The sequence below is a fragment of the Balaenoptera physalus genome (genome assembly GCF_965194825.1).
Source record: "Balaenoptera physalus genome assembly, chromosome: 3".
NCBI lineage: Eukaryota > Metazoa > Chordata > Mammalia > Artiodactyla > Balaenopteridae > Balaenoptera > Balaenoptera physalus.
In genome coordinates this window covers 45,197,972-45,222,016 of record NC_138890.1, presented here as the reverse complement: position 1 = coordinate 45,222,016, position 24,045 = coordinate 45,197,972, and the positions used below count along the sequence as shown (strand labels likewise).

At 40.8% G+C, this 24,045-nt stretch overlaps 1 protein-coding gene and 1 long non-coding RNA gene across 3 annotated transcripts in view; one reads left to right on the top strand and one right to left on the bottom strand.

Moving 5' to 3' along the window:
* The window catches only part of LOC309656965, a 423,741-nt gene extending 401,418 nt beyond the window's left edge, over positions 1 to 22,323 (bottom strand). The window contains exons 1-3 of one of the 2 annotated variants that reach the window (XR_014261632.1): positions 21,618 to 22,323; positions 20,964 to 21,042; positions 9,003 to 20,216 (exon numbers count right to left, since the gene is read on the bottom strand). This is a non-coding gene — a long non-coding RNA (uncharacterized lncRNA). Of the gene's footprint in view, positions 1 to 9,002; positions 20,217 to 20,963 lie in introns of those variants that run through there. The other variant, XR_014261631.1, reaches the window with a different exon arrangement.
* The window catches only part of SGCD (sarcoglycan delta), a 419,219-nt gene that overhangs the window by 61,275 nt on the left and 333,899 nt on the right, over positions 1 to 24,045 (top strand). The window lies entirely within an intron of this gene.

Genomic DNA, 24,045 nt, shown 5'->3' with positions numbered 1-24,045 from the left:
CAGTATTTGTGGCACACGGGCTTAGTTGCTCCGTGTAAGGCTACTTGTTTTCAAAAATGACTTTGCCTATTATTTTCCCATCACTTCACATAAACAAAAGAATCAATCCCTTCTTATTTTTCAGTCTCTGTCACTTGCTAGCTGTGAGCTCTGTGATAATCAGTTTATTTTCTCTTGGCATCAGTTCTTCCCATGTAAAAAGGGAATATAATCTATTTGGTGTACCACCCTGAGGATAAAACAAGATGTGGTATGTGGGAAAATCTTATAAATTAAAGTTCTATACAAGTGAAAAATAATTTACATTTTATTGTATATAAATATGATAAAATATAGATAACCCTAAAGAATAAAATAAAAATCACCTGTAATACCACTATACCAGACACTACCATTTTATAATTCATTCGTTTTTTAATCCATTAAGTCCTCAAATGCGTACTTTGTGCTAAGTGTTTTCATTTACTTCCATTCCATATACTTATTTATTTGCCCACAAACCTGTACGTTAATTATTTTATTCAGTTATTCTTTTAACATTCAATTATTAAGTGTACCTATCATGTGCCAGGCACTATTCTAGCTTCTGAAGATGCAAAACAAAAGACAAAAAAAAATGTGCCCTAAATAAAGCTTGCATTCTGATGTGATATCTGACATTAAGAAAGATATAAAGAAACACATGGTATTTTATTTTATTTTTTTTTATTAATTTATTTTTATTTATTTTTGGCTGTGTTGGGTCTTCATTGCTGCATGTGGGCACTCTCTAGTTGTGGCGAGCGGGGGCTACTCTTCGTTGCAGTGCAAGGGCTTCTCATTGTGGTGGCTTCTCTTGTTGCAGAGCATGGGCTCTAGGCACGGGGGCTTCAGTCGTTGTGGCACGTGGGCTCAGAAGTTGTGGCTCGTGGGCTGTAGAGCGCAGGCTCAGTAGTTGTAGCGCACGGGCTTAGTTGCTCTGCAGCACGTGTGATCTTCCCAGACCAGGGCTCGAACCCATGTCCCCTGCATTGGCAGGCAGACTCTTACCCATTGTGCCACCAGGGAAGCCCACACGTGGTATTTTAGATATGGATAATTGCTAAGGAGGAAAACCAGATGTGGGTTAGAAAAGGTCAGTGGTGGAATGGAGGTGAAATTTACGTAGTACAGGCAAAGCCTCATTTAGGTGACTTTGAGTAAAGACCTCCAAGAAGAGGGGGAGTTAGGTATGCTGATGTCTGGGCAAAGAGCATTGCATCAGAGGGACCAGCATGTGCAAAGGCCCTGAGGTGGTATGTGAATAGCATGTTCAAGAAACAGAAAGGAGTGTCCTGTGTGGCTCAGGCAGTGTGATGATAGAATATTAGGGACAAGATCAGAGAGTTAGCAGGAGCCAAATCATGGAGTATCTGTAAATCAGAGCAAGGTCTGAGCTTTTATTCTGAGTGACAGAGGAAGCCACTTCTTCAGCAAAAGAGGAATGGCCAGATTTCTTATTTATCAGCATGGCTATGGCTGCTGTGATGAGAATGCAGTGCAGAATGGCAGGGGAGAAATAGGGATGAGGTAGGAGGCTGTTACAATAATCCAGATGTGAGACGATAATGATGTGGACCAGGCTGATGACAGAGTAGGGAGGAATTATTTTTTAGAGTTGGCAGGATTTGATGCTGAACAGGATGTTGGTTTTGAAGGGGGGGGGGGGGAAGAGCAATCCAGGATGACATCGGTCTCTTATTCAGTAGATTCCTTCAGAATTGAGGCCATCATCTGAGATACAAAGAAAAAGCAAATCCTGGGTGCAAATGATAAATGGTCCATTGGAAGAGCTTATTTTAGGCTTAATGCATCTAGTATTGTTTTACATCATTTTCCTGTGTTTGAACAAAAGCAAAGAGTTACAAAGTTTGGGCTAACCCAGGTCTAGAGCCCATTCCAGGTGCCACATCTGTGGGCTTGCATGTTCCCTACAGCTGTTGGTGGTTGGAGTGTGAACCCAACCCTTTAATTTTACATTCTCAGAGGAAATCACAACGGCAAATATCTGCTTTAGACCATCTTTCCAGGATCCTATGGACTCATCTGTGTTCCCTCTGGGTATCAGAGGAATTGCTGCAATAGTAAAGAAGTTAGTATTCTCTTGATACATTGACTTTACCCAAATCACATCTAGATGTAAAAAATGCTATCCTACTTAACCAAATCTTAGAGAGCCCTAACTTGATCAGCACATGATTTATATTTTATATTTACTTTTCTTATTTAAAAAAAATATAAACACAACCTTCTTTGTCTAGCTTACAGTTGATCAGGCTGAGTTTATAAAAGCTAGAGACGTGTGCTCTTCAGACACTCATTCATTCATTTAAAGAAAATCTTAGAAAGTAACTTTTATGGAGCTTTGTGATTTCTAAGACGATAAGGTTTATTTTTTTATTTGTGTTTTGTAGTGCTGACACCTGAGAAGCAAATAATAGAGTATGTGGTGTAGAAGTTAAGATTGATGTGGGTTTAATACCATTTTGACCACTTTCTAGCCATGTGGTATTAAATATATCTCTAAACGTCTCTGAACCACAGTTTGTCATCTGTAAAATGGCAATAGTAGTAGTAATCTCACAAGAGTTTTGTGTGAAGCAAAGAAATTACTATAAAGAAAGTATATAGTACAGAACCTGGAATTGTATATAGACAGGTTGAGGTTGTTGTTCAAATCTTAAAGTTTGAGAAAGCACGTGAGGGCAAAGCAAAGAAAAGGGCTGTGGTGGAGTGGCCTTTGCCTCCCACAAGAAGAAGCAGTGCACTTTTCCAGCCTTGCATGAGCTGCATCGCTGGGATTTGAGATGCCATTTCAGTGGTGTAGGTTACAGAATAAACTGAGAGTAAATAATAAAATTCTCCAAATAGTCTCTTGTCTTTCTCTCCCATGACATCAGCTAAAAATAATGGCAATTGAGAAACCACAGACACAAAAATCTCAGGAAGAATTGAGCTGGAGGTATCAAAAGAAGCCAGGGTGGAAGCCAAGGTAATCAGGATGGTGAATTGCCTACAACTTTGTAGTAGTTCTGAGGGTCTCTAAATAAAAGTCATGAGGCTATGAAGTGAGAAAATGGTGGTCTGCAGAGCAAAGCTGGCTTGAACACTCCTCTTATCTGGGTTAAAACACACACACACACACACACACACACACACACACACACACACACACACACACACACACACACACACACACACACACACACACACACACACACACACACACACACACACACACACACACACACACACATAGAAACCTTGCAGATAAACGGAAACTGGAGGTTCCTGGTGCAGAGAATAGGTGTCCTCTGAGAGTCGTAATCAAGTTGGAGTATCATTTTTCACTCTTTGGGCAAGGAAAATCAAATCTGTCTTCAGCTTTCACACAGAATGCGAATATCCATCTCTACCTTGTAGCTGGTGGTTTGGGGGGCTGGGCACAGGGCATGGCAGAAAAATTTAATTACAATTCACCCATAAGCATTAGGTCCCAACGTGAGTGTAGTGCTTTGTTCAGACAGATAAATGCCTTCATGTAAGGAAGGATAGGTCTATGTATTTATCATCAAGAAGTATTTTTTAACATTTTGTGCTGCTATATGCCACAACTAGTTAAGCTGTCAGTGTCTGTATTAAAAGGCATGCTTTGGGGCTTCCCTGGTGGTGCAGTGGTTGAGAATCTGCCTGCCAATGCAGGGTACACGGGTTCGGGCCCTGGTCTGGGAAGATCCCACATGCCACGGAGCAACTAGGCCCGTGAGCCACAACTACTGAGCCTGCGCGTCTGGAGCCTGTGCTCCGCAACAAGAGAGGCCGCGATAGTGAAGAGGCCCGCGCCCCGCGATGAAGAGTGGCCCCCGCTTGCCGCAAATGGAGAAGGCCCTTGCACAGAAACAAAGACCCAACACAGCCAAGAATAAAAATTAAAAAAAAAAAAAAAGGCATGCTTTGTTATGGAAGTCATAGAATCAGCATCTTAGAGCTGAAAGGGATCTGTGAAGAGTTTGGTACTTACAGTTAAAGAAGTGCAGTTCATAGTTAGGATTGTGGTTCTAGAGGCAGTCTGCTTGGGAGTAGATCCCAGCTCTGCCATTTAAGCCTCTTTGACTTTGGCTAAGTTAGTTAAACCCTCTCTGCCTCAGTGTTCTCATCCATAAAGTGGAATAATAGTGTATTCCTCCTATAGTTGTTAGAAGGACTTGTTACCTAGTCCAGGCTCATACTGCTTACCACATGACCGGCCAATAAATAGAAAGACGAGAGAGACAAAGTGTTGGGGCAAGGAATAACAACTTTATTCAGAGAGCCAGCAGATGGAGAAGGTGGTGCACTAGCATGCCAAAGAACCATCTTACCTGAGTTAGAATTCAGACTTCTTTTATACTAAAAGGGGAGGATTGTGTGGCTCGTTGTTGCAGACTTCTTGGTGCTGGAATTCTTTGTACTTTGTTCTTGCAGCTGTACATGTAGTTCTGATCCCAGCGTTCCTGTAAACCTCCAACAAGACAAGTGTTATTTTCTCTTCTGCAACTTTTTATCTCTACGCCAATGGAAAAGTGTGATACCTTTAAAGGTCAAGCCTGGGAGGTAGAGCCTTAGAGAATGGGTTATCATGTATATTTCAGGTTATAGGCAACATTCTTTTACAAAGGGGCAGAGCCAGCATGACTAAGCACAGACAACAGAGCACAAAGTTTAGAGCTAAAGAAATAGATCCAATATGGAGTCAGGTTTGTTCTTCCCTGTTACAGACTGAATGAGATAATCTATGTAAAACACTTAGCACACAGTAAGCGCTCAGTGTATGTGTTTTTTTATCATAAGCATTATTTTTATATTCTCTCTTTCAACTCTCACAACTTGATAAAGCATGCACTGTTTTTATGCTTACTTTGCAGCTGTTAAACCAAAGGGTCAGGAATGTCATGTTAGGGACTTCTCTGGCAGTCCAGTGGTTAAGACTCCACACTTCCACTACAGGGGGTACAGGTTCAACCCCTGGTCGGGGAACTAATATTCTACATCCCACGTGGCACTGCCAAAAAAAAAAAAAAAAGGAATGTCATGTTACATAAGTAATAATAGTGAAGCAGGAATCAAACCCAGGGGTGTGTCATTCTAAAACCTATGCTCTTAGGCAACATGGTGTTCACTGGTCATTCTCTAGGTATTTACTCAATGCTTTTTAGATGCTCATCTCACACGTTTTCATGCCCTTCTCAGTCCTCAACTTTCCTCTGCAGAAAGAAACCAACAAAAAGATGACAAAATTGATTTGCAGGCTTCAAAGACTTGCAGGAGCTCTCTCGTGTTGATTTTTTGTCAGAAACAAAAGTAAACAGGCTATCAAGATATATACAAATGTAAGAAGCAGGACAAAGCTGAGGGCCAGGTTTAATGGAGTAATAGCAAGGTCACTTTTGTGTCTTGAGATTCTCTTGCGAATCAAGGCTAAATTTTACTAAATGTTTCTCATTTTCACTCACATACCAGTAGGTTGTTACCCAACAGTAAAACCTAAAAATTGTGGTTTTCAAGAGCTATGATGGGGAGTTAACAACAAAAAGTAATAAAAATTAGGAACACTCAGTATGACTTGTAATAATTGGAGTATAACATTTTCTAAATCCAGTTGGGAATATATTAACACTTGTGTTTAGTTAGTCAACTTTCCAAATTCTGTTCACTAAAACCTGTAAACAAAAGCAAATTTCTCTGATCTAACTTGAAGTTGCTAGAACTGGTGATTTTTACCTAAGAAGTTTTATGGACTTTCAAAGATTATAGTATAATTTTAAGAGGAAAAACTCCTCTTAGATTTTAATCTGTTGTTGATGAAGGCATTCTAGTAACTAAGACCAAGGTACTCTGTTCATGGCACATAGCTACATTTAGTATAATTGATTGCATTCTGAGCAACCAGCAAGCTCATCCCTGTAGGTAACAAGTCCACCAGCCATTTTTGTTAGGATTTTTTGTAGAGTTGATAAACATTCATGAGTGTCACCTACTTCAAAAGACTGATATTGTAGTAAAAAAAAAAAAAAAAAGACATGGAATCTGAAAGGTTAACTGTGATACGGTCATGCAACTTGGAGCCAAGAAATTGTGTGTTGGCACTGGAATTCATCACGATGAGAAATATGACTCTTGGGGTGTTTACTGGAAAAACAGGATTCCTGGGGCTGTTCTGCCTTGGTCTTATGCGGGGCTTTGACAAGTCACTGTTCCTCTTAGCAACCTCGATTCTCTTGTCTTTAAAAGGGAATCTTTCATTGGAGTCGAAAGTGAAATGGATCCAGGGTCCATAATGCAAAACACAGATGTGCTCAAAATAACCCCTTGGAAATCCCTTCGCATTAGAAACTTATATGTCACCTCTCCAGGAGTCTGAAACAGCCAGTTTATTCCTCCAGTATTAAAGCAGATCATGGTTTTCTGGATTAAGCACCACATGCCGGGTGTAGTAATGAGCTTATGTTTGGGGGTAGTCATATGAAAAAATACATCTATCATTAAATGCCAGAGAATAGTACGAATCTGGTAGACATTCAGTGTGTGAGAAAGATGTGGGGACTGAGATTATGTGAGTATCAAATCTCCTCTCTCTTGTGTTTGCTGTAGAGTCCATGCTGTTTTATGTGTGTGTGTACATGTGTGTGTGTGCATGCATGTGTGTACGTGCACGTGTGTGCGTGCATTCATATGCCTGCCTCTGTGTACATATTTAGTGACTGAAGTTGAGTTGTTGGGTCGAGTAAATGCTGTTGAATCTATATAAGTTAAATATATGTACCTGCAATAGAACACAGAAAGAGACAAAGGAGAGGGACCAAGGGGAGTGGATGCTTTCAGTACCCAAATGGACCATGTTCTTCCTTACCTCCAAGCCTTTGAGTATATGGTCTCTCTTCTGGCAACACTGCTCTGCTTGACTCTTTCTTTATTAGCTCTTATCTTTCCACTATCTGTTAGCTTAGAAGTCCTTTCTCCTAGGAAGCCTTCCTTGACCCCTTATATCTAAGTTAGATGCCCCTCCAGAATGCTTTTATATCATCATAGATGTTTCCTATCAAAGCCTTTGTCACACTGTAGTGTAACTGCTTGGTGACTTGGCCCTTTGCCACTAGGATAGGAATTCCATGAGAATCAGGATCTTATCTTGTTTATTGAGCTTCTCTTGTATGCCAGACACTATTTGGGACAGTGGAGATAGAACAGTTAACATGTGTTTAGTAATTGAATAAATGCACAAATAGGTAAAAAAAAAAAAAGTTAAAGTCTAAGAGACAGTAACATCTTCGGGGTCTTAATTTATGGAGAAAAACACTAAAAAGGATCCCTTAATAAATACAGAATTTAAAAGGTCATATCTTAACAAAATGCCCAGGTTTGTTTTTTTTTCCTCAACTATTATAGTCAGTGGCATCAGATGTGCTTTAAGGTAATAGATTCTCAGGGAGTCGAAGAATTCTGGATTCTAGGCTAATGTTGTCTAATATAAGACTATAAAGACAAATTGTGCCATGTTTCTGTGCAAACTTTGTCACTCTAGGCTTTGGGTGATTAGAGAAGGTATCTGGCCTAGACAATAAGTCAGGCTGGAGTGGACAGGCTTGTAAGCATTGAAAAACCATTGACCCAGAGGTGGGGCTGGAATTGTCAGGTGAGGTAGGAAGAGGAGTCAGGGTGGGGATCCAGGCAGGGTAGCTGGCAGGTAGGGCGAGACTGCAAGGCAGGGAGAGAAAACACATTGTAACTCTGGGCGGACAGAATGCCTTTCGGTTCCTGGTGAGAGGGTTCAGGAATCCAGCCAGAAATGTAGGCTATTAAAAATACCAGAAGCCCCTGCCAAAGTCTGGGTAGTCAAGGATCTGCACACAGATAGCGACCTGCAGTGGAAAGAACAAAAAACCCCAGGAATTTGAAGACCTGAGTTCTGCTTCCAACTTGGCTAGTTGCCAGTCCTTGGCAAGTCACCTCTCCTTTCTACCTTCACTCTCTCTACCTGTAAAATGGGGGGATTGTGTCACCCCCTAAATTTAAAGTCTTGCTACCTCTCTAGACAACAGGCAACAGGATTCCGTGGTAGCTTGTTGGTCAAGGCTTTGAAGCAGGGGTCCCTGCACATCCATTTTCTGTTTATGACCCAAGTCAGTCTCAAGTGTGGGTGGTCTGGAGCCTAGAACAGGGAAGAATAAAGAAAACAGAGAAGAGGGGTAGGGGAAGCAGTGACTATAAAGTAATAGTTCCTCAAAGAATGCTACATTTGAAGTCAAAATGAAAACCACTGGGGGGAAATTTACTTTAAATTGAATAATTATTATTGGTGTTTCATTTTCACAACATACTTGGGCCAAGGTCTGGAAGAGGTTCATAAAAGTGTTCGGAAATATCAGAGTGAGTGAAGGGGTTCAACTTGGGCCGTCGGGAAAGTGTCCTTGGAGGAGGTAAGATCGTATCTGGGTCTGCAAAAAGGAAAGGACTTTGACCAATGCTTATACGATGGGAACAGAGGTGGACTTGGTCTTCCAGGCTGAGGGAGAAAATACCTTGAGCAAAGAACCAGAGCTTTATATACTCAGACTGATGGATTTAGATGCATTGTTAAACTTTCTAAAATTATCGACATTCCCATTCACTGAGCACTTGACAATTACCAGGCGCTGTGCTAAGTTTACATGGATGATCTCCTACTGTTGCCCAAACTACCTACAGGTCTTTTCCATTAGTACCTCCATTGTATGATGGAGGAAAAGTGGAAATTTAGGGAGAGTAAGTGATATGCCCACCACAAGTATACAGCTAATTAGAGTCAGTGTGTGAACTCCAAATCCTTAAAGCCAGAAAACCTTTCAGCAGGTAATGACAGCTGAAATTTTTCTTATTCTATTAGGTACAAAATTGGTCACAAAGTCTTCCAACCTGTGTTAGTAATATACAGTTATTTGTCTCTCCTTAGTTTATACATTCATGATTATTCTTGAAGCACTGAAGGCCCCCTGTTAAATCTGATTGTCAGGACAGCAATGTGACCTGGGGGACCATGTGGTGGCCACGGTAAAGAGAGTGGGCTCTGCAGCTGTACTGGTGGGGGTTACCTTCTGGCTTCTGACGGTGTGACTCAGGGCAAGTTCTGCAACCTCTTGAGTCTAAATTCTTCCATCCATGAAAACAGAGTGGTGAGGATTAAATGAGTGAACGTATTTAAAAGTTAATACAGATGTTACATAGCACATAGTGAAAATATAATCCATACAAACAATTGTTACCATCATCACCTTTGATAGACTTAAGTATAGATATCTGAGTTTGACTGCAACTTTTTAAATGTGCTTTGTTTAAAAAGTCAGATAAAATTCAGGAAATTAAGTATCTCAACTGTAAATGAAGGGGTCATAATCACCCCCTTATACATGTTATTATGTGCCTATGTGAAATGAAGTATGTGGAAATGTTTTCTGAAACACAAAGCCCCATACAAATGTGGGTGGTATTTTGCTGATGACGAGCTGTCCAGGGTTCCCTCCCTATCTCTGACTTGAGAATGCTCTAGATAACAGAGGGATGCAGTGCTCCTGTCATGCAATGTTGGTTGCCCAGTACTTGGTACTTGATTGGCATTACCTTGGGATCAGCCAAGACACTCTTAGGCTCATCTTAGTATTTTTAGCACACCCAAAAAAGTATTTCAGAATGGTCAATCAAGTTGAGGTATGTTTATCCATTGTTTCTTGTTTTTGTTATGTTTGGAGAAGTACACAGCAGTTTAAAGTGTGCTTTGAAAATAATGCCATCTATGAGCAGTCAGGAATGAACATTCCAAACTGTCTAACAGATTCTGGGATCTCACAGCATTGAAGACCCGTCAGGCATAGACTTTCAAATCAAGAACACCTCTGGGAATGAGCTCGCTTTCCTCTTTCCTCTTGTTCATGCTCAGTAATAAATGATCTTACTGTGAAGTGGGTAACACGAAAGCACATGAGCTTCATGCATTTGGGTAGGTGAAAACTCCAAATGATGTTGTTTAAAAGAAAGAGCATGCTTTGTTTAAGTGTAAGTGTAATCAATGTGTGGTGATAGGTCAAGGTTGTGGAAATTCAGATTCTGTTTCTATGTGTTGTGTTAAGCATTGGGTACAGAAACACCTGCTCTCTCTATTGTTCTACACCCTGCCAGATGATTAATGTGCTTTAGCTTAAATCATTGGGAGGGGTGGCACCTCAGGGAATGCTAAACATATTTTTAATTGCTGTATAAATATGTCATTTCCTTGCTAATTCAAGTTATGCATGGGAGGTTATATAATACCAGAGGGCCTCCAGACATGATGTATTGCACCTGTGAGCTGAGTTGAAGGACTAACAGGGCCCAGCTGAAGATGAAATATTCTTTGCTAACTCTGTCTTAGCAGATGAAGAATAGAGGTTGAAGCCTGACATTGCTTTATTAGAGCAGAATTATTGTTTGGCATACAGTACGGTCGCTAAATAATTTTCTAAGATGTTAGAAAGAAAATACATGTTCTGTAACCAAAAAAAGTGCCCCAAAATAATCCCAAGAAAAATGTCCTTATTTGGGAAAATGTACATGGTGAAGGAGAAATGAGCGTTGAGTTTGGCGTGAAGCAAATATACAAAATGGTGGAGGACATTAATTTCCCACCGTGCCCATTCATATTACAATCTAAAACTGACCTCGTCCATTTTGATATCTCAGAGCAAAGATTCCTTTAACTACAGTTCTTGTGCTCTGCCCTTTCTATTCTGACTCTTCTTCGTAGAAAAGGAGAGAAAGAAGGGAGAGAGATTCTAAGGAAGACTCAAAGTTATGAAGCTGTGCGAAGTCATCTTTGCAGGATCAGTGGATGTTGGTGGTTTATCTAGCTATGTAAGAGCTATATAAGTTGAATTTCACATTCTGAGTCTGCAAAGAAGTCATATTTAAATTTTGGTGTGAAGCTACTTTTTGTTGACAGCACCACCAACCTGAGATTCTGAATTACTATCAGAAGCAACTATGTGATAGAGAGGTGAGGTGACTATTGAGATATTCAAGATGTGAGTACAGGAACCATTTGCTCTTTTAAAAAGCCTCTTGATGATAGTTTCCTTGAACACCTCTGCCTGTGCCATGGACCCCAGTTCATTAACAGAGAGACAATCGATGGATTAAATACAGTGGGCAGATTCATTCAAGGACCAGGTGGCAGGCCTTTGGCAAACCCAGTAGTGTGATATGGACAGCAGTCAAATTGCTATCAGCTGTGTCCAATCACTGATCATTATTTTATTTGCAAGGGCCTGGAGGTGGCCTTTAATTTAAAGCTGAATAGAATCAGAAATCAATTAATGACTGATTGCTGTTTCTCCTACAAATTGATCTTGGATTTGGCAGTCTGAATGCCTTATTGTGCCAGAATCCATCCATGGGCTACATTAAAATACAGCTAAGAGTTTAGATCAGTTAATTAGACCAGTTCCTCCAACTTCTTCAAAAAAGCCCTGCTTTTTCTTAACAAAATAATTTTAAGTTCTAAATTTTCCTCATTCCCATTCTTGGTAACCTTCCATGATTTTATTAATCTATAACTTTTAGCAACTGAAAAGGAATGATGGAGATCCATTTGTATTTTAAATATCTCCCTAAATATTTCTGAAAGTGAAAACCTAATATAGATATTATTTTGAAATACGCAATATGAAACTGGAAGGTCGCAACACTAGCCTCATAAAAATCAGTTATTTGGGGCTTCCCTGGTGGCACAGTGGTTAAGAATCCGCCTGCCATTGCAGGGGACACGGGTTCGAGCCCTGGTCCGGGAAGATCCCACATGCTGTGGAGCAACTAAGCCTGTGCGCCACAACTACTGAGCCTGTGCTCTAAAGCCTGTGAGCCACAACTGCTGAGCCTGCAAGCCACAACTACTGAAGCCTGAGCACCTAGAGCCCATGCTCCACAACAAGAGAAGCCCCCGCAATGAGAAGCCTGTGCACCACAACGAAGAGTAGCCCCCGATTGCCACAACTAGAGAAAGCCTGCACAGCAATGAAGACCCAACACAGCCAAAAATAAAATAAATAAATTTTTTAAAATTTAAAGAAATTTTAAAAAACACATGCCTTAAAAAAAAAAATCAGTTATTTGTGCATCTACTAAAATGGCATCACTTGCACATACCTGAAATGTTGGTTTGACTTTGTGATGGGCATGGGAGAGGAAGAAAGGTAAGATCCTTCTCTGGAGCGAGCCTGTCACATTTCCCTCCTTGTAGATTCCCTCCCACCACCCTCTCACAAATACACGCACACAAACATTCAAATGTTTGAAGAGGCACAAATTTCTGAAGCTTTTTCTCCCCAAACCTCTTCAAAGATAAGCTTCCCTTGTGTCTTATTCTCATGGTCCTTCTGTTGGCTACCTAACCTGAGAGGCTTAGCAAATTCTCCCTCCTACAAGACATATCTCCATTTGAAATGATGTCCTAAAGCGTTTACCCAAAGGTAGGCAGCTGGCAGGAATTCCTGATCCTTGTTCCACTGGTTAAGAAAGACATTCATATGTCCCTAAACTTGGGTTGTTCCTCATCTCATCCAGAGACTGGATGTCTACCCCCGGAGATCTTCTAAGAAGATTAAAACTCTTGCTTATGACAACTGGGACTGACTCCAGAAGGATAAAGCTCCAAAGACATTCTAGACATTCTGGACATTGTTTGTCAGCTGTACTATAGCACAGTGATTAAGAGCAGATACTCTGGAGCCAGACTGCCATTACTTTCTAACTATGTGACCTTGGGCAAGTTATTTAAATTCCTTGTGTCTCAGTTTCCTTATGATAATAGCAATCCATACATTGGAGGGTTATTATATGACTAAATGCATTAACAGTGCGTGGCACATAGTAGTACTGTATCTCTGCTTGTTACTATTATTTTTTTTGAAATTACACAGGGCAAAAAAAGAATTCAAGTTTCATATGTTCTTTAGTGACCCTTTTTTCTTAAACTGTGGACAAGAATAAGATACTCTTCTGTGCAATATTGCTTTAGTTTGCTTATTAAGTTGTTACTCGCTGTGCTTCTTTCTAGTTCATAGTTAACATCTAGTACTTTATATAAACTATTCGAAGAGGCATGGCAATTGACCCCTATTTGCAACCTTGGTCCTTTTAGCACACAAACACTGAATGTATTCTCAGGGATTTCTCAAATGTAAGCAACATTAGGTCACATTGAGTGAAGACTTACCCTTTTTTTTTTTTTTTAACATCTTTACTGGAGTATAATTGCTTTACAATGGTGTGTTAGTTTCTGCTTTATAGCAAAGTGAATCAGCTATACAAATACATATATCCCCATATCTCCTTCCTCTTGCATCTCCCTCTCACCCTCCCTATCCCACCCCTCTAGGTGGACACAAAGCACCCAGCTGATCTCCCTACCCTTTTATGGTTCCTGTTTCAAACCCTGTGTCCCTTGACATCTGTCTTGCAGCATTACCCCCATCATTTCCATGTAAAAGTGACTGAGTGGCAACAAGATGCTCAAATATGTACTCCATCCACACATTCAACAAACGTTTATTGAGAACCTGACAGCAGAAGTACAGCAGTGAGGAATAGATAAGGTCTTCCACCTCTTAGAGCCTACGGTCTGGTGGGAGAGGGAGGCACTACACACATAGGATGAAAGGGACATGTCACAGCCAAGCACAGGGCAGGGACAGGGAAGACCTGCCTAAGTAATGAAACGTCATCTAAGCAGTGCCTTTACTGTGTTGTTGATGTACACTCTCAAGTGTTCTGGGTATTTATTTTCACAGCATCCCTCTAGGCTACATCCAGCCCTGCTTCTTGCTATCTGTGGGGCACTGGAGACAACTTGTACTGGTCCACAAGAGTCAATTGTTAAATTTTCAGGAATTTTGCCAATTGAGTCACACCCATTATTAAAATTAAATTTATTTATAAATTCACAGTTAAATAAATTAATTCAAATAAAGGTAGTAATAAGTACTCAAACAATCATCACTTCTTAATTATTTTTATTGCATTATGTGGTTATTTATGTTCTGGAGGTTGTTTAGACTATGGCATCTGTGTGGTGGAAATACTACATAATGGTGTACCCCAGGCCTCTCTTCTCAGCTCTTTGTTCAGTGAAGTCAACATGATAGGTAATAGCTTGAAATTGGCCATGGTGGGGATATTTACACCACAGCAATTGGCAAATGTTATGAATCAAGAGGGTTGTTTTTGTTTTGGTTTTGGTTTTTCCCTGGAGAGACTTTTTAAATATTCACTAGCACTGCACTGTTTTACTTCAATTCCTGATATCCAGAGCATTCATCTACCTCCCTGGTGTAGCTGGATATTATTAAGATGTGGGATGAACTAAAAGAAAGCAAAACCAGGAAACTGTTGACTTACCTTCTAATACCAACTTTGCTGCTGGTGAGTTTTGAGTTCTGGGCATGTCACTTAGTAAATGGCGGTTCTTGGCACTCAGAAACTAAACAGATAAGATCTGATTCCTGCCCTCAAAGAGGCCATATTCTAAGATCAACATATATCTATCTAATTACAGTCAATTCTGATCTAGTGGTACTTCGGGAGTAAGATGAGGGAACATCTCATATTGGACACTTGAGAGGATTTCACTGAGAATACGATTTGCGAAGCAGGATCTTAGCAGAATATACTGGCTCTCGCTAAGCAGAGGAGCACCTTGGCAGGTATGATGTGGTCCTGCCTGAACCAAGGATGGGGAACTTCTGGGCGTGGCAGTAGTAGGTGAAACAGAATTATAAATTAGGGCCAGACTGTGATCCTAATAGTTGTGGGAGGCCAACAAAGTTTATAAATGGTTTTTTCCCCAAGTTGGGTAATGAGCTCTTCTTTATTGAACATATTAGCTTTCATACCTGCAGAAGGAATGAATCGAAAGTGTCGGCATACCAGACAATAGCTGGAAGACCAATTTGAGAATTACCAGGATGTGGAAGAGAGATTATGGGTGGGCGGCGAGCCTGAAATAGATAAGTGATAGTGACCATTGCTTTACTTATCCACAAAGGACAAATATTTCCTCTGACCTGGGCCATACTATGACTTTTGAAGACTCCAGGAACTTTTGCCTTTGTGGGCTCCTTCGTCCACAAAATGTATGAAAATTATATTCTGCAACAGTGTTGGTATAAAAACCAGTATGCAAATAATATGTATAAATTATTTTCTTCCACCTAAAAGCTCATCTTTTTCCTTCTGATTTAAAAAAAAAGAAACCATTTTAATGGGCCCTGGCTTTGTGCCTTCTGTGCTCAATGAAGCAGTGAGCTCTACCTCTGCTCCATTCATAAAGTTGGTGAGCAAATTAGGGAACAGTTGGGTAAGCTCTTGGAAGATCAACACAATGCAAACTTAGTCTTTTTAGAATTCTCTTTGGATAGAACAAGCTTGAGTAATCACACTGTGGTGATGACCTCTTTGTTCATTGGCTTTATCAACGGATTGAAAATCACAACACTGTCTGTCAAGATGTTTATCTTTTCTTTATTCACTGTATGAAAACATTTGTGTGATTGTGTAGGCGATGTGCAGGGTAGGTGTGTGTACATTGTGGAAGTAAAGGAAGACCAAATGGAAACAAGCAAAGGCTGTTAATTCAAAGCTTGCTACAGCAAGGGAGTTGGCCACCATCACTTGTGTTTTGGCAGAGACTCAAAGGCAGGCAGAGAAGTAGGAAAGCTTCCAATATCCCTGCTTTGGAGACTGTTGGCATGAGGAAGTTGTAGGCAGACTAACTGAAAGCCGGGCATCTATGTGATTGGTTAGGGGAGCTTATTTGGCTTTCTTTGGTTTGTTCTAAGTTGGAAGTGGGAACAAAATTAGGGAAGCTGTCGGTTATTAATTAAGTCCTGGCCATGTGGAGCTGATTGTTAAAGAAGTAATTGTTTAGCCTCCTTCATTGTCACTAGAGATAACAATCTGACTTCTTGCAAATCTGATTTACAGCGGGGCTGGCTTCCAGAGTGGGTTATTGTAAATAAGGGGTTGGTTTCCTGGGCAGCTTGTCTTGATTGTGGGTCACAGCTGTCTTTGTGTATATGGTCTGGCCACTGTGTATTTGTATATTCAGTCTTTCATCATGTACCGACCCCTGGGCTAAACTGTGTCTCTCATCCTCTTAATACTTCTGTGAAGAAGGTAGCATTTGCAGAGAGGAGCTGGATGGTAGAGAGGTTAGGTGATTCGGTAACGAGAGGCAGAGTCTCAAAGCCACGCGTGTCTGTCTCCAAAGCCCGTGGGTTTACAGCTTCCTCACTTGCAGAGTGAGGAGGAGACTGACTAGATGATGAGTCCCTTCTAGGTCACATTTGCTGGGTCCGGACTGGGTCACAGGAGTATCTCTTCTCAGTCATACATAACCTTTGTTGGTCCTCCAGAGCAACTATTTCCTGCCAACCCAATGACATCATGACTTTAATTTCGGCATATCCACAAGACCTTGAGTATGTTCATCTTTCGTCACCTAGAATTTGTGAAACTCAAAAGAACTGAAGTCCAACTACCTGGCCCTGGAGGAGTTATGCTTCCATACTTTCCCGACCACAGCAAGACATTTTCCCCTGGAACGATTTAGTTTCATGCACAGAGAGAGATTCGGCGTGGGCGAAGAGAATACACTATCATGTCATTCAGTCATGCCTGCGATTTCTCACCTTCTCCCCAGTGCTGGAGAAATGATTAATTCCTTGGGACGGAAGCCAAGAAAATCATGAAAATAGCAAAAATATTTCGACTGCGGTTGTAGAGCTCATAAACTTGTCACTGGCGTGATGAGAAAACTGCTGGCTTGCCTCTCATGAGCAGCACAATATTTTATTTATATGTGTGGTTTTGTGTGCGTTTTTATTATGACAGCAAGGAGGGTATCTGGAGGGCTTTGGGCTTAGGGAAGCGGGGCGATGGAGTGAAATTCAGGGAAAATATTTCACGCCCTTGGTGAGCTTCTCAACTGTGGGATGCTGAGCCCTTTGCAAACGGTATTGATTGGTTAATATATATTGAGTGTCCCTGGATGTGGAGCATGGTAGGTACTTTATGATACGGGACTTGTTGACCTCTGAACCCCATTGTTAAAGCTGTTGCAAGAGGCAGGCGTGTGTGAGAGACAAAGAAAGGAAGAGAACGTTCTCACAATAGTCATGAGAGCTTCTACTGATTGATATCTTTGTATGTTGCCAGACCTGCTAAATGCTGTGCACGCATTATTCCATTTAACCTTCACTGCAGCCCTAGAGGTAGGTTACTCTTGTGGTTCCTATTTTGAGGTAACTGAGGTTTAGAGAGGTTAAGTAATTGACCAATGCCTATAGATAATAAGAGATAAAGCTAGGACTCAGCCCAAATACTCTGACTCCCACTCTTAAGCACTAACCACTGAGCTCTATTGCCTCCCCAAAACAAAGAATGCCTGGGCCAAAAAGAAAAAGAGGATTTACGTATCATTTTTGTCTGAGGCTTTCAAACTGTACTATAGGAGCCTGAGGGGTTTGCTAAGGAGTCCGGAGGAAAGGATATTCACCAAGCTCCCATCCTTGCATCACCCTAGGTGGCTTTGCACTTAAGTTATCTATTTACTATCTGGACTTGTAAATTCTTTAGAGAGATGGTTCCTTTGGAGGATGGCGAGCAAACAAAATTTAAAAGAACAAAAGCATTTGTTCTAGTCTATTGTCTTCATTTTAGAGTAGGGGTTGGCTAACTTTTTCTGTAAAGGGCCAGATAGTAAAAAAATTTAGGCTTATGAGGCCCCTACATGGTTTCAGTTGCATATTTTTCTTTGTTTTGTTTTTTATAGACCCTTAAAAATGTAAAAAAAAAAAAAAAAAAAAAAATCCTTCACTCACAAGTTGTGCAAAAATAGGCCACAACCTTGAACTGGCCCACAGACTGCAGTTTGCCAAACTCTCTTTTTAGAAGATAAATCCAAAGTTCAGAGAGGGAAAGTGATTTGCTTAAGGCCACACAGCTAGACCAGAACTCGATAGATTGTCCAGAATAGCTGTGTGGGGCCCGTCGGCCGGACTGAACAGGTGTATCTTCACTGTGAGTCATGGCTCCCCAGGCACGGTGCTCAGGGCCTCAGAGATTCACATGCTTGAATGAGGTGGGTCTCCCCTAGCAGCTGAGAGTCTACGGAGAGACAAGACTCAAACACAAGATAAGTTAGCCAGCAATATGGAATCCTCCCCAAAAGAGTGCATCAGTCATTGCTAGGAAAGTGCCTGACATTTCAAAGGCTGAGTTCCAGTGAAGCAGGGTGAAGTGGTCTCTGACAGCTCCTAACCAAGGGCAGGAGTTCCTCTGATGAATTTCTGGGCAAAGGGATCTTTTATTCTCCTTCTCTCCTGCCTGTGGAGGCCTAGCTTGGGATCTGTCCTGACGCTGGCAGAGGAAGGATTTATTAACACAGTGCCCTTACTCTTTTCAACCAACATCCAAATCTTTTTAACCCCTTTTTACAAGTGTTCCAGGACTGTTGAGAGCTGGCACTACTAGTTAGATTAATATCTCCCCAAAGGCCCTGCCTGAAGTTCCCTTATCAGTCATTCCTTCCGCTCGGTCATTAAAGTTCTGAGTTTAACATGCAGCTGTGACATCTGGGAGACTTGACGGTATCAAGTGGTAGGATTGTGGGTGTTCTTATTCACATGCAAGTGTTAATTGGATTAATATCATCATCCAGCCAGGCTGTAAGAGAAAATGCAGTTAAGTTTGATTTGAAGGAAAAGAGAAATTGAAAAACTGGAGTGAAGGATGTGTTGAGACAGAGCAGGCCTCCCTCCAGGTCAGTTTGGGAACCTGTTTAGAACAAGAAGTCCTGTCTCAGGGAATGTTTCAGCACCAACAGCCTGAACATCTGATCAACAGTCACACTAGCCACATTTCCAGTCCTCAGTAGCTACATGTGACTAGTGGCTGTCATGTCGGACAACACAGGTAAAGAACATTTCCATTATTGTGGAAAGGTCTTTTGGATAGCTCTCCTCTGTTGTCTTTGAGCTTTTATATATTTTGACACTGTTTTAACAATTAGCCTCCTCTTACTAATACATGGGTCAGCACAAGATTGACACAGAGGGTTTGCTGAACCACAAAAGACAATTATTTGGTTGACACCTACTCTGTGTCAGGCAGACACTGTTCTAGAGCCTGGGAATATGTCAGTGAACACAACTGACAAAATCCCCTGTTTTAAAGGAGCTCACTGTACTTGGCAATGTTACTTGGCTATAGATTTCTCAAGGTGTAAATCCAGGCTATTGTTGTCTTTGCAGCAGCAATATCATTCTCTTTCACCAGTTCCCCAAACCTTAGCTACATTCCAAGCAGCAGGCCCATGGCACCAGAGGCCTGGCTTTGTAGGTTCAGAAGATCCAGTGGGTAACAGCAACCTAAGAGGAAACAAGCCTTTTGTGAGCAGGTGTATGGCAGCTCCGCTGGCCAGCTGTCTTAGTCTGTTTGGGCTGCTATAACAAAATACCACAGCATGGGTAACTTATAAATGGCAGAAATTTATTTCTCACAGTTTTGGAGGCTGGGAAGTCCAGGCTCATGGCACCAGCAGATTTAGTATCTGGTGAAAGCACTCTTCCAGAATGCAGACAGCCAGCTTCTCTCACTGTGTCCTTCCATGGTGGAAGGGGCAAGGGATATCTGCAGAGTTTCTTTTGTAAGACCGTAGTCTCATTCATAAGAGACTTAAGCACCTCATGACCAGCGCTTCTCAAAGGCCCCACCTACTAATACCATATGGATTAGGAGGTTAGGACTTCAACATATGGATTTTGGAGACCCAAACATTCAGACTGTAGCGCCAGCTTCATTGATGACCATGACCTTTCTAAAGCCCTTGTATCTTGGGACTTCCTGAAAGTGTATCTGAGTGAAGTAGTCAGATTATATCTACTTGGGGCAGGTGCTTTAGTCCCCTTGGCCAAGGCAGTGAAGACAAGAGGAGGATGAGAATAGATTGCAAAGCAAATTAATGACCCAAGTCATGTTGAGTTGTCCGTTGTCCCTGTTCATTTGACCTCACATGTTCTTACACAGTGTGCAGACTTCATACATAGCTTTCCCCATGTGTTCATTGTTGATCTGTCTTCCGTACTACATAGAACATCCTGAGGAGGAAGGGATTATTTCTGTCAGATCTGCCATGGTATTCTTGGGGTCTAGCACATAGTATCATGCAATAAATAGTTGTTCTTGTCATTGTATGTTGCCAATTGTGCGTTTAATATATTTTGATTTTTCAGAATCTGGTGTGGCAATTTTTTTTTATATTGGAGTATAGTTGATTTACAATGTTGTGTTAGTTTCAGGTGTACAGCAAAGTGATTCAGTTATACATATACATATATCTATTCTTTTTCAGATTCTCTTCCCATTTAGGTTAGTTCTGATGTGTATCTCATCAACTATGGATTTCATAGGAGTTGATAGGTGTTACATGGAAAAGGGGTCTGGGGGCAGTTGTGTTTGGCTAATACGGCTTTAAATAAGCATGTTTCATTACTGCAGGCCTTCTAATACAGTGGTTCTCAAACTCTCGTGAGCGTCAGCCTCACCTGGAGGACTGTTACGACACAGATCACCGGACTCCACGCCCAGAGTTTCTGCTTAGTAGACCTGAGAATTTGCATTTTTAACAAGTTCCCAAGTGATGCCAATGTGACTGGTCCAGTGACTACACTTTGAGAACCATTGTAGAGATGTGTTTTTGACTCTCGGAGAAAAGATACTGTTTTCACCATTTCCCAGAAGTGTTTAACTAAATGTCATCTTAAACCTAGAGTCCTGTCTGACTTTAAGTTATGCTGATGTAATTCACACTCAAGTGTCAATGAATTATAAATTAACATACTCACATTGTAAAAGGGACATCTGGGCAGAGACCTATTTGAAGCACAAATGATGTGTTGCTGCTGGTAAAATTTAGACATCATTCTGAAATAATAAGGGCGGGATATCAAAATTTGAGGGAGGAAATATAAAAAAATAGTACCTATTCCTTCTAGTTATAAAATGGGCTTGAGAGACTTTCTGGTGGCACAGTGGTTAAGAATCTGCCTGCTAATGCAGGGGACACGGGTTCAAGCTCTGGTCCTGGAAGATCCCACATGCCGTGGAGCAACAAAGCCCGTGCGCCACAACTACTGAGCCTGTGCTCCAGAGCCCACGAGCCACAACTACTGAAGCCCGCGTGCCCTAGAGCCCATGCTCCGCAACAAGAGAAGCCACCGCAATGAGAAGCCCGCGCACTGCAACAAAGAGTAGCCCCTGCTCGCTTCAACTAGAGAAAGCCCGCGCGCAGCAACAAAGACCCAACGCAGCCAAAAATAAATAAATACATAAAATAAATTTATTTTAATAAAATGGGCTTGAGCACAACCTCTATTGCCTGGAAAAGTACTGTTTTATAACTCAAATCCTTGGCATCATTATTGTTTAAAGCAACTCTGATGCTTTGTCTCTGTGGCTGTTCTAGTTTAAACACACACTGCTTAGCCCTGGCAACTTACAGCTTTTTGCCTCTTGGACTCTCCTGTGATTTGAAATGTGTTATTCATAAGCCTGCTGAATTCCAAGTATCTGAAAGAACAGATGTGGACGTAAAGGGATAATCAGCCCTTGCTAATATTGCTCTAAAAGGCAACATATTTATAAGTATTTATATTCATATATTTTGCTGCATTAGAATGAAGAGCTGCGTTTGGGTCTGTGGGTTTTGAGGTGGTGGGATGGCGGAAGTGGCTGCGGGGGAGAGCAGCACTGTGTGCTGTTTTCATGTTTACAGGGAGCTTAATCAGTCAGCTCAGCGCTTACTCATCTCCTAGATGCTATAGGTGGTATACAGAATATGTAAGGCCTGTCTCTTGCCCTCGTGGAGTTTATCATTTGGGAAGCAAGACATACGCATCAAGTAATTAGGGCAGAGGTTTTTCAACTGATTTGTACAGCCGCTTAAGCAAACCGGCAGACAAAAATCCAGATTCCTGGTGGGGGAGGGATGGATTGGGAATTTGGGATTAGCAGATGCAAGCTATTATATACAGAATGGATAAAAAAAGTCCTACTGTTTAGCACAGGGAACTGTATTCCATATCCTGTGATAAACTATAATGGAAAAGAATATGGAAAAGGAGATATATATATATATATATATATATATATATTTTATTTATAAAATAAATATTTTTTAAAAATATTTTAAATAAATATTTAAATAAATAAATATTAAATTAATTAATTAATTAAAATAAATATATTTAAAATATTTTTATATAAAGTATTTTTTATAAAATATTTTTATTTATAAAATAAATGTTTTTATTTTATTTATTATATTTATATATTTTATTTATATATATTTTATTGAAGTATAGTTAATTTACTATATATATATATATATATATATATATATATATATCACTGAATCACTTTGGTGGACACCAGAAATTAACACAACATTGTAAATTGACTATACTTCAGTAGAATAAATTTTTTAAAAATCCAGATTCCCAGGGCCCATCCTAGACTAACTAAATCATGTGTCAGGAGGGTGATACCAGAGAATATATATTTTTAACAAACTCCCTACTTGATGTTAATGACCAGACAGGACTGGAATCCATTGCATATCTTTAAATTTTTTGAATAATTAAAAGTGCTCTATTGTATACTATTGTGATAAGTAGTTCTTAGTATCGATGACCTATTCTGTATTCATTCAGTAATTTAGAGTCTGTCCTATCCAATCGCGTTCTTTTATGGGTTGATAGGACTGAGAGGTGGGGAAGCTGGGCTGGGCCCTTGTTAGCGCAGCTGCAGAGAGCTGCCTAGTCTAGAGAGGGCATCTCTAAATCAGGCTAAGAGGCAGTGACTCAAATGTCTGAAAGCACAGCACTGTGACAGAAGGAGCCACGGGTGGTATCACTCCACGGTAGTGCGCCAGGGTTGGTTTACTTACTTAACAAATATTTATCTAGAACCTACTATGTGTGACGCTGTTCACTATGCACTGGTGACATGATAATAAGCGAAACGTGATCTCTGCCTTCTTAGGCCCTACAGTCTAGTGGAGATTGTATTATACATAGGAAATCAGTAGTCAATGGTCTTCTTTTCCCCCTTTAAAAAAAATTGTGATAAAATACACATAACATAGAATTTACCATCTTAACCATTTCCCAGTGCACCATTCAGTGGCATTAAGTAGATTCACATTGTTGTGCACCCGTCATCACCATCCATCTGCCGAACTTTTTCATCAATTTAAACTGAAATTCTGTGCCCATTAAACAATAACTCCCTATATCCCCTTCCCCACCCCCAACCCCAGCCCCTGGCAACCACCATGCTGCTTTCTATCCCTATAAATTTGATTACTCTAGGAGCCTCATGTAAGTGAAATAATATTGTATTTCCCCTTTTGTGACTAGCTTATTTCACTTAGCATAATGTCTTCAAGGTTCATCCATGTGATAGCATATGCTGGCATTCCATTCCTTTTTTAAGGCTGAGTAATATTCCATTGTGTGCATAGACTGTGTTCATTTATCCATTCATCCATCAATGGACACTCGAGTCATCTCCACCTTTTGGCTATTGGCCATAATTTGCTATGAGTATTTGTGTACAAATGTCTGAGTTCCTGCTTTCCATTCTTTTGGGTATATCCCTGGTTGTGGAATTGCTGGATCACATGGTAATTCTGTATTTAATTCTTTGAAGAAATATGCTCCCACCCCACACTTTCCCCTGTTCATTTTTCCATCCATTGTCTCTGGTGAGAAAAGCCAGGGCACTGTATTTCAGCTATCAGAATAAGAAACTGAGACAAGAGGTTTCAAGCGTGGGATCAGGCAGCCTCTAATGCATCCCACCGAATCACAGTTCCTCCAGCCCTGGTACAATTTTCCACAGTCCTGTTGCCATGCCCCAGAGAGA